Here is a 16966-nt window from a genome sequence, read left to right on the forward strand (position 1 = left end):
TCAGCAAGCAACAGTGCACATAAGTGCACCATCCACGTAAGTGCAGTACTAATTGCCAATATTAAGATGATCAAGGCCATTGTGAGGCTACAGACACATAAAATTTAAAAAACCTACACTGCTAGTACACATAAAATACATTTTTATTTACATATACTGAAATGCATTGTTGGTAATGGGTCTTATTTCCATATGGAAAGAGACTTGGCATCTTATACTATACATGGAAATTACACATACCTCCAGATAGGTCTTTTATTCCTAACCCAAGATAAGAGAGTCATATCCTCACATGCACAGATCTCTTCTTAAATGTAATCTTAAACCCGTGCTGTCCCAACCTGCCATAAATCTCTACGAAATTGTTATGCTGGTCAGGCAGTGATCACTGCATTCAGCCATCTTTATTGTAGATGTAAAGGTATCCAGCACTCTGCTTGCTGCCAGGAGACTGATTGCAGGCAGATAGGTCCCTCCACAGCCTCTGTATTCAGGCTGTTGACTGGTCCTTTTATGCCACACTGAGAACACAAAGGCAGATTTAAAAGAAAATTAACTGGAGGAGTGAAGAATTAAAATCAGTGAAGGGAAGGATGGACTAATATATTCTCATTGTAAATTCAGTAATTTAATTAGCCCTCCGTCAAACGCTGGACAAATTACAAAGCCAACACAAAACAGAAGGGCAATAAAAATTATGTATTCAGCAGGTCTGAATTTGCATATTTCATGATCCCCGAATATCCTATTAATTCTATGAAATGGAGGGTATTCCAAAAACGTGAAGTCAAGTCCTGTATCTTGATTTAAATGACACAGGCTTGGGAGAGAGAATTTGAATGCCTGAAGAACTACTCAAGATTACTATCTCAAAGGCAGGAGGTTAGAAACTGAAAGGACTGGAAGTCATTAACTGAAAACAAAAGACCCAAGTACTTGAAAGCCTGTTTATGCTCGTTGCTATCAGGCACATTGTACTAAATGGAGACTACTGAAATTTGGGTACTTGGGATATAGAGTATCTTAGCTGTGCTTCTCATTGTGACACATAAAATTGAAAGGCTAACACATTTAGAAAAATACTGACACCAAGGTGTCAGTGCTTAAATCAGGGCAGCGGAATAATGATGTGTGTGCCTATGAACTAGGAACAAAAATTTAAGGATGTAATTCCGACACAAAGGTATTTAAGAACAGAGCTTTAATCTCAAAGACCGGTGAAGGTCACTCAGATTTTTTTCAAGGTTACATTGAAAGAGACTGAAGTACATATGAAATCCTACAGAAAATGCCTAAAAATATAGCAGAGCCAGAAACCTCACTAACTTCCTTTGAGCCTTATTCAAGGCTCATTTTGAGCCGAAGTGTGGCAGAGGAGGCCAAGAGGCTGATGCTGAGCTGCAAGGGGCCAAGGCAGTGTAGAAATCTCTCATAAAGGTATCTATCTCTATGAGAATTTTCCATGTTCCAGGAAGGTTTGGTGTAATCTTCCACTGGGAAACTATGTCTCTAAGAATAAAACTTACAGAAAACATCTTAAGGAATCATCACAAGATTTTTTCTAGCAACACTCTGGCATGGAGTTATGAAACACCACAGTGTAGTGAAAAAAGTATCAATTTTCCCACAGCTACATTCTGGCCATGATTTTTAATAATAAAAGTGACTGGTGAAACCACTTGGAAGAAATACTGATCTAAGTACATATAGCTCTGTTTGTAATTCAACACTATAAAGAGTACATTAACAAATTACGAGTATTTTGTGTCTGATATAATAACTATTTCTGTATTTTTAGTTAAGAGTGACCAGCTCTGTGTTTTGAATTGCGAAACATGCGTGACATTAGGACAAAATTATTCAAGTGCCATTTTAAATCAAAATGAAGTTGGTCACTTTGAAGTCAGCTTTGATGGACAGTTTTGTTGTTGGGGGTTTTCCGTTTTTTTTTTTCAAATGAGGGCATAAGTCTGTTCCCTCAGCACCACTTAATCACTGGCAACTTTCATGAAGAGCAAACAAAGGGCCTCTTTTATTTATCCATTATGTTCCTAAGAGGTGAGAACAGCTTGATGCAAATGAAAATCATTAAAGCATTTTGCACTACCATTAACTGCCTGAATATCTTTCTATGCAAATGCAGCACATAAGCCAGTGAAACTGCAGCCTCATGACCTTCTGCATTGAAAATCTATGCCTTATGACTCTCTTAACAGTTAAAATACTCTCCAGGATGTGCTTTTGTAAAAGTGCTTGGTTTAGATAGGCATGAAAATGGAGTGCAAGCCATTACCCAGAAATATATTCAGTTTCAGATACCCCTTCACCCTACACTGGGCAAGGGGTAACATCAGAGATACGTGATTTGCAACAGTGCTACAGTATGAATAATAAGCTAAAATGTGATGGCCCAGATCTGATCCTGCATGCAAGTACACCCAAAACTTCACTCAAATGAGTAGTTCCATTTAAGACACAATGAACATTTAATAATGCAAAACTGTAAGCGGTTTGTAGGATTAGAAGCCTAATTACATATAAAACCTACTGACCTAATTCTTTAGAACTTTGTCCTTTGTGTAGCCATTTATGCCCACGTGAATGGTGTACAGAACACTCCTATTCTCACTAAGTACCATGCCACCTGACCAACATGTGAATGTATGGAGATAGATTTTAGTCCTCCAACAGCAGTACCCAGCCAACCACCAGTACCCATCTGCATTCTTAATAGCTTTAACAAGAGACATACTTATGGTAGCTCAGACAGCAATTACAGAAGGCCTCTTACTGTCATTCAGTCTGTCTCTCTCCTGAAATTTAGGTCACTCATCAGGTTCAAATTTATGTTGGCTGCCTAAGAGATGTTAGAGAACTAAGTCTTGGTTAAGGATGTCTCCCCCTCACCTGGGACATGTACCCTTCTTGCATACTATGATGTAGCAGCAGAGTGGTTAGGACACTGCATTATTCAGTATCAGTTGAAGAGGCAAGAGTAGATTGGATTCTAGGCCTTCTGTTGCTTGAAATACACCAAACCTGTCTTCTAGGAGAGTTAGTTACCCTATCAGCAGATCAGTGCCTGTGAAGCATCTCTGAACTCCAGCTTGGGTTTTTGTCAATCAGAGCTGAGGAATGGAAGACTTAGAGGTCAAAAAGAACCAGGAAGCTTTATTCTCCAAGACATGCCTGTATTTTTCTTTAATTATATAGATTGCATACATGTACTAAGCACAGGGTCTAAGGACTACTAAGCAAGTGCCCTTATTACTCATTTATTTGGATGTTATGGGAAGTAATTAATGGATTTGAGGCACTTGGAAAAGAAAGAACAGTGGAACAAGGTAACTCCAAAAGTCTCATTCTGAATTTGGCAAACTCTTACATAGAACAAGCTTGATCTGAGATACTGATGCTCTGCCTATTCTGTTAAGTAAAACAATACCAAGGTTTAAGCTTGAACACCTGGCTGCTCATCCCTCACACTGTCAAGCTGCTGGGATGCTGTGTGTCAGTTTAGACCCAGAACAACTGGTACCATCTCAAACAGTGCTCCCACACTGCTCACAGGACAGTGTTTGCAGGCAGCAGTCTGTCTCTAGATTTTTTTACAAAGAAGGCAATGAAGGAAATTATGAATTCTATTGTCAGTACAGCTCATGCCAAATCATTTGGAATTTTAAAAGCTTTTCAGATAGCATTGTTATAATTTTATACATGATTAAATTAAGCTTATAAAGTTTTGGTTTTATTAGGACACAGAAATAAATTATGCTAACAATGAAATAAATATAGAAATACTGTGCCTCTAACATGCTTATTCATCTCCTCTTCTGTCAGAACATAAGAAATGAAGGATCTGTTTCCAGGTGGTGTACTTCATCCCTTTTGGCAACTACTTCTCTATTTTCTCTTTATCTGAGTGAAATTTACTTCTCAACACAACTATATAATTTGAAAAATGCTAATACTTTTAACATGGGATAGAAAAATAAAACTACTCTGGATAAGCCTGAAAAAATGGATGCTGTTGATTTCTTTTGTTTAAAATAAGCACTTTCTGAGGTACTCCAGGCAAAAAGTAATTCTGTGTCCCTCAAGAAAAGAAGTCATTAGGGAACTGACTAATAATCACATGTGAAGAAATAGATAGAAACTCAGGTTACTGGTAGTGAAATCTTTATCACAAGACAGGTTATAAAAGTTTCTGCTGGAGCAATGTGCTCTTTAAACATGTACTTTTTTCTTCAACAACAGCTAAAAAAAAAACTTGCAGTGATTTTAAAAGATTATTTATTACAGTACAAAAACACAGTCTGTTTTTTAATGTGTACTTAAAGATTAACCCAGAATAGCCATCATAACTACCAACTTTAGGCAATGATGAAGAAAACCAAATGGGCTTCAGGAAAGGTATTTTCTAATGAAAGACATACCCACTTTTCTTAGAGCACAAAAGTCTTGGCACTGAGACTTCATGTTTCAAGTGCACAGTCCTAGAGACTTAGTTCAGAATGACACAGTTCTGCAGGCAAGCCCACAACTACATATGATCTACTGACTCTTTTGTTTCCTTTTAAAGATAAAGAATGTGTGTGTTTAAGGCTGTGTGTGAGAACGTGATCACTTCTTGGGAAGCTCTTTCCTCTCTGAAAAACCTGAGACTTTTCAAAGTTGTTTTTACAGCATAATCATCTCCTACTTTCCCCTGCATATTAGTATTTTCACTCACCAATAATTTGCTTTCAAAAAAGTGTGGTCCTAATTCAAGTACATCATTTAATTATTAGAGAAAAAAAATAGGACAAAAAACTAAGTCCTGTCTTCAGAAAAACAGCTATGTAAAATACTATCTCCACAAAGTATCTTAAAAAATAGCATAGGAAAAGGAAGGTGGAGGTGCAGTGGGTGGGGAAACTGGAATATGGTATAGTACTTAATGCTTTACAGATTTCGGGAGCAGTGTTGTTTAATCTTATTACCCAAGTTCCTGCTTTTAGACAAAAACAAGTATCACTGATTTTTCTAACTAAAGCAGCTGCAAGATTACTCAAGACAGCAGGAAACAAACACCATATTGTAATAGAAACCATTCTCAATCACTTAACTGCCCAGCTTCCAGGGAGAACCTTCCTGATTTCTGTACTTGACATGGAGCCCATAAGGAACACATAGAATTTTCCTCCCAAGAATCTGGCAACAGAAGCACAGTGTCCTTCCTCTAAATCTTTCCTAAAATTCTATTAACATATCACATAAGGTGAGCAGATCTACTCTATAAATTTGTTTTCTTCCCAAGTTTGTATCTTCAACTTTACCCATCTCATGCTTTGAGATATAAGATAGATGAGATAGATAAACTGCTAAGAAGATTAATTTTATTGCACGACTCCAAAATTGTTAAGGTAGATGTGTGTGCTGATGGGGCCTGCATTTTCAGTGTCATCCTTTAGTAGATACTACTAGAATTGTAATAATAATAATAATAATTTTTAAAAGGTAACGTATATCTAGGAAGATCATAAATTAACTCCAGTGATTTCTTCTTGGGATTACCCGTACACCAGTTTGAACACCCTTTTTTCCATGTACCATATGCCTACCAATATTTTGTTTGTGCACTGCATGGAGACTCTGAAAAGTGAACTCACACACATACAGTACTACTACTAGTTAGCATAAATACCAATACTTTAATCTTAAATCTAGGTGTGCTTTGATTTTGGAGCAAGTAAGAAGGAAAACTGTGCTTAACTGACGGTTGTCACCAAAATAAAATGTTACTAATTTTCAGATAAATATCATATACCTAGTAATTACTTTCATGGTGTTCTGTGGCTTTCTGCATTTTATGAAGACACATTTGAATGTATCACAGAATCACAGTACCATCCAGGTTGGAAAGGACCTCCGAGATCATCCAGGTCCAACCCATAATCCACTACCACTGTGGTTACCAGACCATGGCACTGAGTGCCACATCCAGTCTCTTCTTAAAAACCTCCAGGGACAGAGAATCCACCACCTCCATGGGCAGCCCATTCCAATGTCTGATCACCCTCTCTGGAAAGAATTTTTTCCTAATATCTAACCTAAAGCTCCCTTGGCAGAACTTAAGTCCATGCCCTCTTGTCTTACTGATGGCTGCCTGGGAGAAGAGACCAAACCCCCCCGGCTACCCCCTCCTTTCAGGGAGTTGTAGAGAGTGATGAGGTCTCCCCTGAGCCTCCTCTTCTCCAGCCTGAACACCCCCAGCTCCCTCACAGGACTTGTACTGGATCCCTTCACAGCCTCCTTGCTCTTCTCTGGACCTGCTCCAGCACCTCAATCTCCTTCCTGAACTGAGGGGCCCAGAACTGGACACAGGACTCAAGGTGTGGCCTCACCAGCACTGAGTACAGGGGCAGAATCCCTTCCCTGGACCTGTTGGCCATGCTGTTCCTGTGTGGGTAGGCACACCATTCTTTTTTTACACTCTTCTGTTCATGTATTCCTATTAACTTTGGCACTGGATGAAGCAAACCCTTAAAAAACTAAGCAAAAAAACCCAAAACAAAACACTAACAAAAAGTGCTCAGTAAGTGAACATTTCTGAAACCTAGTTTCAGTAGTCATAAAAGTAATTTCCAAAGTAATTTCTTAAACACATGGATAAGAGCACTACCTTTCAAATGCTGAACTACACCAAACTAAATTTCAAGCCAAGCAAGCCTGGAAATATCAGCCTTAAAGGACAACAGAATACTATGCAAAAATTGGCTTACAATTAAAAAAAAAAACCAAAACAAAAAAACAACACTTTTCCCCAAAAGCCTGAACAAAATACACAGTGCAAAGGAAGTCCTTAGATATTACATAACACAATTTTAGGAGAGCATGTGGTACTCTCATGAAACTTCAAAAAAATCATTTGGAATGTGTTGCACAGATTACAGTGCTGAACAAGAAGTACAAGGACACAAGGACTGTGTAGAGATTCTGAAGCTTAAGGAAAACAGTGAGTATTGTAAGGCTCACAATAAACCAGAAAACTGACAGCAAATAAAAGAATTCTGTAATGAAGGACAAGTAGCAACCTATCTATATGTGTGGTGCCACAGAAACTGTCTTGAAGCCTTCTTTTATTTGACATCATCCATTAACCTCTGAGAGGCCACAATGTACACAACTTGGAGGCCACTGAGATACCTCGAAGAAACTTAGTGTGACTAAAATGCAGTCAGAAAAGAGAAAACTGAAACCGAGTACAAACAAAAAGCAAGCCACTGCTATGCAAAAGACTGAGAGATGTATTTGGGAACAGATTCTGGAATATATTCAATAGGATGGAAATACTCCAAAGGCATAACATTTGTAAAGGATATCCAAATAACAAGCAAGCAGAAACTAGGAATAGATTTGTAACAGAGTACCCACAAAGAGACTAATTTAGATTTCACTTGCATACTTGGGAGCACTGTATCCTGGAGCAGGAAGGTAACAGCTTCTCTAGGTACAGATGTAGAGCAGACTGTAGAATATTTTATTTGTGGACCAGCAACAAAGTGCTTCTAGCCTCTTGGTGGACCAGACATTAATACCCTCAAGTAATTAATTCTGCCCTACACATGGAGGTCATATGGATGCCTGAAACAAAGTGAAAAAACATATATTGACATAAACCACAAATTCTTCATCCATGCTCTTTACAACCACACCTGGAATTCACCAATGAGCTCTAGGCATACTATGAGAAAGATCTCTGCAAATTGTATGGAATTCACATAAAAATAACAGAAATTATTTGGGAGCTAGAAAGACTGAGAAGGAAACATTACAAACCTGAACAATTGTTACCTTACTTGCTCAAGGTAAGCAAGTAAGAAGTTCAAAATGCCTTTTTTTTTAACATACAGTTTGTTCTAAAAAAATTATTTCAAAGGAACAAACCCCAATGTGGAAAACTAATTGAGGTGGTAAAGGGCTATATATACATACTTAATTTGGATCAGAAGGATTCAAGCAGTAGAGGAAATGATACTGAGTTCTAAACTACAGGTAATTGTCCTAATGAAAAAAAAACAACAGAAGTCTGAAACTGCAGCATAATGTATACATTCAAATATTACAGGGAATGATACTGACAGAGATTGACAAAGCACTTAATGGAGCTCTGCCATTTCTTAATTTAATTTTAAAACATTTTAAGTTTACTCTTCTAGTGACACTCCTGTCTCTTTTTGGATAACAGATGGCTGTTTGTGATCTGTATGTTGGACTGAGGCTTCTTTCACTTTGAAGCATGAAGGAGGAATGCCTCCTGTAAGTCAGACTACATGGCAGAAAAAAAATATAGTATCTAAAATTAAATGGATTTTTACACTTACTATCCAGTTCCATTTCTGTCATTCATTCATACATTTATTAATTCATTCACTGAAAGACATCTCACATTTTAAAGACACAAAAATGCACATAATAACCATATAATAATAATATATATATAATAATAATATATATATAATAATAACATATATATAATATATAACATATATATAATAACATATAATAAAAACTCATATATATATACATATGGGGTTACATAAGTTCTAGAAGACTGATAGGGCTTCGGAAGTTTTAATACTTTAAAATTTTGCATAATAAAATATTTTTAATTACTTACTATTTGAACCATTTGGGCTGATTTTCTTCACACCAGACATATTTCTCAATGGAGAGTTTCAACTAAATGCTTCAACCTTTAGAACTACCATGTGAAAAATTATCTTTCACTTGCCTGTTTGAAAACAATTCCTACAACCATTTACCCAAGTGGCACCACAGAGAGCAAGATAGGGATGTGTACACACAGAGATATGCACACGTATAAATTAAATAGACTTTTAAGTCACTACATTCCACCCAGTCACATATGCTTTCTCCAGGGAATATGGAATCAATCACATGCAGCCTCAACTGGCTGCTTTTTTGTAAAAAAAAAATAAAAAAATCATAACTTATTTTTACATCAAAAACTATTCAAATGCTCAACCATTTTCCCTTTTATACTCTACTATTTGCCAGTAGCTCTCACTGTTGAGCACAACATTCCCACAAACAAAAGTATTAATATTCAATTTGATATGCCACTACACAATTTTCTCTTTTAAGTTCATACCCACTTTTATAGTCAATTGATCCAAGCACTAGACAGCAGACTTTTTTAATTACAGGCATTCAGAAATGTCACTCATAAAAACAGCTCTAGCACTGTTCCTCAATTATCTAAGGCTTAATCAGTTCATCTTAATAAAATTTCATCTATGAAATTCCCATTGTCATGCATCCAATCACTAAACTTAGTACTACACTGTTAACTGTTCCTCAATCATACTAAGCTCAATTCCTTATGCACTCTTTTTGCTCTTTACAATAGGTCATTCTCCAAGCATGGGAGGGAACCTCAACCCCTTCTTAAAATGGAGATATTTGTCAGCACAGAAGAAATCAGGAATCTCATGTTTTAAATTAAAATCAAGTGTTTAATGACCTTTTGCTTATATTACACATATGCTGTTTCTCAATTAAACAGACTTTCTCAATTTAAAAAAAAAACAACAGTGGTATAGTTCCACATTGCTGTGTGTGTAATTATGTATTTTTACATTTCAGTTTTTATAATTTTCTTTAATACTTATGCATTTTCCTGTATGCAGGGTCATTGGTAGGTCTTCCTGATACGAGGCAACAGCAAGACCTGAAAATGTCAGAAGGAAAACTGTTACTTTCAAAACAAACAAAAAACTAAATAACTTTCAATAAAAGCTACCATTGAAATATAAGCTGCTAAATGAAAATACAATTTGGGAAGCAAAAATGGTCATAAATGGCTTTTCATTTTCATGTAACCATTATGTATGTGAATTTGCATACATAACTCATTTACAGATATGAACATGTACATAAGGCTACAACGCGTTGTAACAGGGTTGGATTTTGTGCTACATTCAGGGTTTTCTGAACTAGAAAGCTATACAATATCTGTGGTATACAATGTGTTTTACACAAGAATGATGAAAACTCATTTATCCTAATAGCTAAAATGTCAGCATCACTTAGTGGAACTCACTGTTGAAATGTCTGATGAACTACAAGCAAATCTTCTAGAATTCTGATAAGATGCAGTCATCTGTGATAACCAGCAAACATCATATAACCCTTTTTATAACCTCATCAACTTCCATATTAAAACTTGTTAAAATGCTCTCTGCTCTGTTACTTTCACTGAGAGAAGAAATTAATGCCTTCACTGGTTAGAAACCTTCTTTCACGGCCAGTTAATTTTCCATTTCAATAATTCTACACCAACACTGCTTTTTGTTTAAATATTTTTTATTTTTGCTTACTCCAAAGTTATGGATATACTAAGAAAGTATATTCATATTTTCTCATCGTATATTTCTCATCTTTCTCGTATTTGCTCATCTTTCACTTTTCCATTTTTATCTTCTTGATAGAAAGGCTTTTTACATCTTTCAGAACCCTACTCTTACCTCTTCTAGTTTAATTTAATTTCTCCTGGCAACACAAAAAATAGTCCAAATAAGATATGACCAAGATCTTGTAAAATGACATTGATACATCACTTCCTTTACTAGAAGTAACTCAGTTCATGAAGTTTAGGATTTTGACTCTTTTAAACCCCATCATGGGGATAGATCCATACTACTATGACTTTCATATCTTTTCTTCTGACCTTTCTGACATTCCAGTTCAGAGCAGAAAATTCTTAACAATTTTAAAAGTGCAAAATCTTGCCTCTCATGTGCAAATGCTGTGACATTTCTGTCATTCCAAACCACACAATTCTTCTTATATGGTATGCCTGTTCTCCTCCAAACTTAAGGTTACGAACAACTTTTACTTATATGGTAGAGAGGACTACAGTAAAAACAATAAATAGGAAGACTCTACTTCTAGCCAACCTCTAGCTTTATAGTCCTTATTTCAACACCACCCACTGGTATTTCCCTTTAGCAATTCTTTAAATTATGCATCCTACTTAATTTCTCATATGGCACTATAGTGAATCTTCTTATGGAGTACAAATTAAATCTACTTAATTTCCTTTGTCAATGTTGATTAGAAGATAAAATGCCCCATTACCTAATAAAATCTACCTTTACTACACAAAAGATTTATTTATTTTTACTTCTATGCCTTTGTTTATCCTACATATTATTTTCTATGTCCCACATAAGACTTCCTCCAGCTCTCCTTCATATTTGTCACTTTCCAATCAGATGGCACCATTCTTGCCCTAATAGGTTTATTAAGAGTCTTTGCTAAAAGATTGCTTTGATACTTCTCATCTTTTCATAATTGGTACCTAGGTTTATTTTCCCATCAGGATTTTAATGGCAAGACGTTAGTGTAAGGCCATTGATTTAATAGAACCTGACATCACTACACTTCAGATTCTATTGCCTCACATGTATCTATTCACTGGGAATTAAAATAATAATAAAAAAAAAATTAAATCTCATTAATTAGGATCTTAAGCATTATTCCCAGAGCACAGTTACCTCCAGAAATGAATTCAGCAGCCTAAGTGGCACTTTAAGGTAGTTTGGTATCCTGTAAGTTGATCAATTCCTTGATGTTCACATGCTGTCCTCTGATTTTTGTCTGGAAACATCCAGGCAGGCCTTGACCTTCCACTGGCCTGATGGGCACACAAAGTGTTGCCTCAAATTCCAGCATGAGTGGGCCTAACTACCTGGATTTTAAGCAAGGCTTGTCAGGACTTCCATATGAGGAACCCTGGGTACCTAACCTATGATGTCTGATCTAACAAGCATTCTTAAAACATGAAAGAGCATTAGAAATTAATCTTTCCTAATATTTTGCATATGTGCATTAGTTTATCCCCTAACCTACTGCTAAGGCACCCGTATGTGAAATGGGGATCTGTTTTCAAATACCAGACCTGCTCAACTTGAAGCTATCTTTCCCTAGTATCCCCTACATTTCCCAAATAATATAAAGGTTGTACTTGCTTAGGTACTTGACTCTAGGAGAAGACATCAAACTGAGAATCTTGAGAGATTTCAGCCTTATTCCTTTGAGCAGGGGAATATTCAGCTTATACTTTTTTCAGCACTTCTAGACAGCTTCTCATCCAGTGTACTCTCTTTTGCAGACTAACAGGACTACTTTTTGCACTGAGTGTTTAGGGAGCCCTAAAGACTAACATAGTACAAAAATACATAACATAGCTCCAATTATTTCATTCTGAAGATTTAGACTGTTTTCATTCACTTAGTTGATGGGGCACACTGGGAAATAAGAGTGTAATGCAGACAGTCTCACTGTCTATGTAGGAATACCAGTCGGGTGGACTGCCTATTACTCTAGATCCATGTGCTTGGCCAGGTTTTCTCCTGGCAGAAACAACGTTTCTCTGCCCTGAAGAACCAGCACATGGGAATCTGTGTGCCATACCCAGCTCTCATTCTGAAATACAGTGTAGATAAATCCAGGACATCCCCAGCCTGAGAGAGCACACCAAAATTTGAGACCATAGACCTCAGAAATACAGAGCATCCTGGAAATCAGTAGGAACTCACAGACAGATACATAGGTCAGTCTTGAAGATGTACTGTTAAGATGTACTGTTCAAAATTTTTCCTTTTGTGTTATAGTCTAAACTTTTATCACCAAATTCTGTTGCATAATGCTACTATGCATATTTGAAAAATGTGTCTTTTCCTTGGCCCCCATTATGTTTAAATGCTGGATGATTGCTCATATTTGCATTCATAATTTTTTTGTGAACTGCAGATACCATTTTGTGACCAGTTTTTTTAAGCAGATACATAGGAAGGATCAAGAGAAAGAAAGAAAGAACTCATGTTCCTTTTGTTAATTAAAAAAAAAAAAAAAAAAAAAAAGGCAAAACTATATTGATTTTACTCTATAGGGAAATTCTAACTTTTAAGACAGCCATCAGTTATGGTGATTAATACTATTAATACTCAAATATTTATTGTACAGCTGTTTAACTGTGCATGATTAGAAGCAGTTATATATTCAAGCTTGATTATTTTCATGCAAATACATGGCTGGCTAATGGGGAGAACAGCTGCTGCTTAGCAACTGGAGGAACATAGAAAGGGGGTGACTTGCTTTGTAAGAGAAAATTGGATGAAACCTTAGAGGCAGTGTATAGTTTGGAGATACGAGGAAAAAAAGAAAACAGGTAGTAGTGTGCTCTAACCCTGAGGTTTCCTTTTGCAATCATTGACATCCTAGAATGTCACAATTTTCAGGTAATAAAGCATAAACTGCAAGCAAATTTATATACAGTAGATATGTACACATATGAGGGTGTGAACAACAAATAAAGCAAGTGGTAAAGAAATCCTGACACACAAGTTGAAATGTAGGAAATTCAGAAACAAGCTTTGTGTCTGTCACCTGCTGTAAGGGTTAAACTGACCCTTAGACTTCAGCAACTTTAATAAATCAACTTAAACCACCACAAGCCATGACTGCTGGAAGAAGTGTTCTTCTTCTTCCTGCTGCTCAAACTTAGTCTCTGCCCTGCCTCCATCACTATGCAATTACAGTCTTTCATGCACCTACATAATGAGGCAGATCAGTGACCTTATCTAGGCTGACTAACCCATATTTTTCAGCTGGGTTGCCTTTTACTTGGATCAGTTTCTGAATCCAGTTTGTTATGCAGCTATTCAAATGCTTGAACGGGCATATGGAGAAGGGCAGGGGGACTCCCGTGACTGCAGACTAAAACTTTGTCTCAAAACATATTTTTACCTTGGTGTGACCCTGCAGACCTTGATTTGACTGCAAGAATATAAAATCAGTACTGCTCTCTCAGAAATGAAGGGAAAGAGAAAGCATGTAGGTTCTGCATATCCATATAAATGCCTGCATGACTCTAGGATTATTTCTTGGATCAAGCTATTCACATCAAAAAAGAAAGTCACTTACATTTTTTTCTGACAGTAATTCATTCAGTATTTTCAGAAATCAAAGTAATACCTCATATGAACAGGAAACTGGCTCTAGGTTAGATATCAGCTGTTCCTGTCTCAGTCCTGCTGTCTTCCATTTGCAACAGTTCTAATTCAAAGCACAGTTCTCTCCGATTTAATATGCAACTTTAAAATTTTTAATGAAATAGAAGATTCTGAATTATGTGCTTCAGTCAATCCCCCCCTTCTACAAAGTTAGTTATTCCAGCTATCTACACTATTATATCGCGGGCAATTGCTTTCTTTTCAGCAAGACTACCAGATATGAACTTGTGCCTACACCTCACACCACACTCATTTAGGAGAATCCTCCAGTAGCTGAAATGTCTTGGAATATATACCAGCCCAGCCGAGGTAGGGACCTATAGATAGGTGCTCCCTATCTATATGACAAGAGAATATAGCAGAGGACTGATATCCCCTTGCAAAGAAGTGGACTGCAGATGTCACAGTATTTTAAACTCATGCAGTAAGGGGAATCAGAGCACATTTGTCAGTGTTCAAAGACACGAAGCCATCAGTGAAAGAAACAGCAATGGCAAGGTAAAATTGCTCAGGAAGTTAAGACAGTCACATGAACAGAAAGACAACAGAGCACAGAATGGAGTAACACAAGAATAGTGTAATGTCCCTACCAGTCCTGTAGCAAACGAGAGAAATGTATTTAGTGAAGCAACAGTACAGACTGTATTCCACTGGCAAGAACTAGAGACAGCATTTGTTAACATGCTTCACCAGTAATCTCCCAGTGATTCATCAGCCTTTGTGAAATTCAAGTATTCCTAAAAATATTCTCTGAGTTCCAAAGATTTTTCAAATATCAGCCTGGCAGATGTAAATATGTGTTGAAAAAATTAAAGGTTGTAGGCACATTTGTTCTTTAAATACAATGAAAATAGTTTGGGTTTTAACCCTATTCCAGCTACTTATTCTTCTGATGCAAGATTTCTCGATGACTAGGTAGTTTAATTTTTCTGTTTGCATAAAGATGAGTTTAAGGAGGAAAACAGAAGTGAGCTAGTGAAAATAAACAGCTCACAAAGAAAGAGTAGGAAACGGTTTACCCTTGAGTAGACAGGCAAGCTTCCTGTTCATTACAATGAAAAAATGAAGGGTAGCAACTGCCTGCCCTGTCTTTTGTTCAAATCTAAACCCAAAACATATGTAAGTAAAATGTGAAACATATGTTTTACATATTGGACTTTTGTCAGATTTTATAGATTTGTACATTTGTCTCCTATCATCCAGTCTTGCACACATATATAACAATGTAATTCTTAGTATATGTGAGAATATTTTGCCTTTTTACAGCCTAATCTTCCAAACTGCCAACTGTTTCAATATTTGCGTGGTTTTATTCTTCAAATCCTCAGCTCTGTGACAAAGAGACCGGAATAGGAATCCCAACTCACGGTTTTTGTTATCACTTTAAATGAAAACCTGCACGCGAGAGCTGAAATATGCAAAATAACTGCTCCTAAAGGACCAAGTAAGAGAAACCTAAATCCTCATAAATTTTACTCAAATTAACGACGGGGGCAGGGAGGCACCTAGCTCTCGCTCAGGACTCGCTCCGTGCCGATTAAGGCACTTCTGCCAGAGTTCAAGAAGCCGGCTACCTCCCCCTCCCCGGCCGGAGAGGGCCCGAGGCTGCGGGAGTACGGCAGCACGACAGGAGGTGGCTTGCCCGGCCCCCCTCAGCCAACAGAGCCGGCAGCTCCCCACCCAATCTTTATTCCCGGGTCGCAGGGAGGTAACGGCCAAGCATGGTGAGAGGGGCGGCCAGGGGAAGAAAGAAACACTGCAACCGTGGGCTGAGCCAGGCGGGGGGAAGGAGCGCAGTAGCAGAGCACGCTGCGTAGGGGAAGGAGGCGGCCGGGGGCGCGGGTTTGAGCCGCTCGCAGGGGACAGCGGGGACGCTGCGAGCTGAACGCGGTCGCGGCTCAGCCCCCACCGCTCCGCCGCAGCGCGGCCACCCCAGCCCGGCCCGGTCCAGCCCCGCCCCGCCACCGCCCGCGCGCTCGGCAACGGCACCAACCGCCACCGCCCTTCCACAGGCCGCGCCCCCCGCAAGCCGCGCGCAGGGACCGTTACACCCAAAGGGGGCGCCGGCTTCGGCGGAAGCGCTACCGGAGCTCTGCCTTTACCGCCCCGCTCCCCTCCCCCTCCCCCCCCCGCGGCCCCGGGAATAGTGGCAGCAGGAGATCTTATTGCCTTCCTCGTCCCCTCCCCTGCCGCCCCCATTATTTTATCTATTTGTGCTAGTCCCCGCAGCGTGCGGAGACTCACCTTCCCGCAGCGAGGCGGCTCGGTATCCAAAATGGCGGCCGACCCAACTTAACCCCATCGTGTCCCACCAGCGATCCTTCCCCGCCCCGGCCGGGCCCGGCCCGTCTCATCCTCGGCTCGGGATTCCTCAGCCTCACCCCAGGCCTGGCGGCCGAACGCCGAATCACTGAACCCCCACCCCTTCCGCCCCCCCGCGGATGAGCATTGGAAAGACTTCCCCCACGCGCACTCGTGTCCCGTCTGGTGACCCCACACACACAGACACCAGACGGGATGAGGGGGAAAAGCCGCCAGTATGTGCTGAGGAAGTGGTGGCGTTACACCCCCCTTCCTACCCCCCCGTCTCACAACACACGGGCCCATCCACCTCCCCGTTCCCCCCAATGGTTGCGTCCGTGACATCATCATCATGGCAACAACAGCTGCAGCCTTGAGCCGGGGACCCGCCGCCGAGGCGTCCGTGCTGCTGCGGGGCGACGGGACCGCGCTGCCCCTCGGGCGCTCGCAGCCGGACAGGCTCTAAGAGCTGACGGGGGAGAGGGGGGGGGGACGGAGGGGCGGGGGAAAGGAGGTGCCCCGGCCGAGCGCTCGCCGCAGCGCCCGCGCCCGGTTGAAGCGGCGGCGGCAGCAGCAGCACC

At 39.4% G+C, this 16966-nt stretch overlaps 1 long non-coding RNA gene across 1 annotated transcript; it reads right to left on the reverse strand.

Moving 5' to 3' along the window:
* Positions 1-9500: 9500 nt before the first annotated feature.
* Positions 9501-16534, reverse strand: LOC139794886 (uncharacterized). The gene is made up of 2 exons (XR_011725294.1): positions 16329-16534; positions 9501-9736 (listed from the first exon to the last, which is right to left on the reverse strand). It is a non-coding gene; the product is annotated as an uncharacterized lncRNA (long non-coding RNA).
* Between the last annotated feature and the right edge of the window lie 432 nt (positions 16535-16966).

The sequence above is a fragment of the Heliangelus exortis genome, chromosome 3, assembly GCF_036169615.1.
Source record: "Heliangelus exortis chromosome 3, bHelExo1.hap1, whole genome shotgun sequence".
In the NCBI taxonomy this organism is placed as follows: domain Eukaryota; kingdom Metazoa; phylum Chordata; class Aves; order Apodiformes; family Trochilidae; genus Heliangelus; species Heliangelus exortis.